This window comes from Gavialis gangeticus, unplaced genomic scaffold, assembly GCF_001723915.1.
Source record: "Gavialis gangeticus isolate Ggan-Ray unplaced genomic scaffold, GavGan_comp1, whole genome shotgun sequence".
Classification (NCBI taxonomy): domain Eukaryota; kingdom Metazoa; phylum Chordata; order Crocodylia; family Gavialidae; genus Gavialis; species Gavialis gangeticus.
The window spans coordinates 4950786-4951245 of record NW_017729011.1 but is presented as its reverse complement, the minus strand read 5'-3'; the positions used below and the strand labels follow the sequence as shown (position 1 = coordinate 4951245).

The following is a 460-nucleotide window of genomic DNA, read 5'->3' as shown; positions in this document are numbered from 1 at the left end:
CCTGTCGGGGGGGGGCAGGTGTGATATGACTGGGGGGGGGAGGGCAGTGACATGCCCATGTCCTGGACCTGCCCCTCACTCCCAAGCCACAGTCCCCCAGCTCTGCTGCTGCCCCTCTCTCCCGACCCACTGTATCCTGCCTGCCAGACCATGCTGGTGCCCATCACTCCCAACCCGCAGCCCCCCCGCATCTCTGATAACCCTCATTCCCAACCCGCAGCCCCCTGGCACTGCCTGTACCCTGTGCTCCTGACCCACAGTCCCCTGCCCCCCTGGTGCCCCTCACTCCCAAGCCAGAGACCCCAAGCCTTGCTGTTGCCCCTCACTCCCAACCCTTAGGTTCCTGCTCGCCCCAGTTGTGCAGCATCTCCCGACTGCCCCACCCCTGTGAGCATGGGCACCAGCCCCAGTGCCGCCAGCCTGGCCGCACAGCTCCCTGCTGCCCCCAAATGGCCCCCTC

The 460-nt window shown here is 67.2% G+C and overlaps 1 protein-coding gene across 4 annotated transcripts in view; it reads right to left on the bottom strand.

Annotated features, from left to right (window-relative positions):
* The window catches only part of EXD3 (exonuclease 3'-5' domain containing 3), a 525078-nt gene that overhangs the window by 167720 nt on the left and 356898 nt on the right, over positions 1-460 (bottom strand). The gene's annotated exons all lie outside the window — the stretch shown is intronic.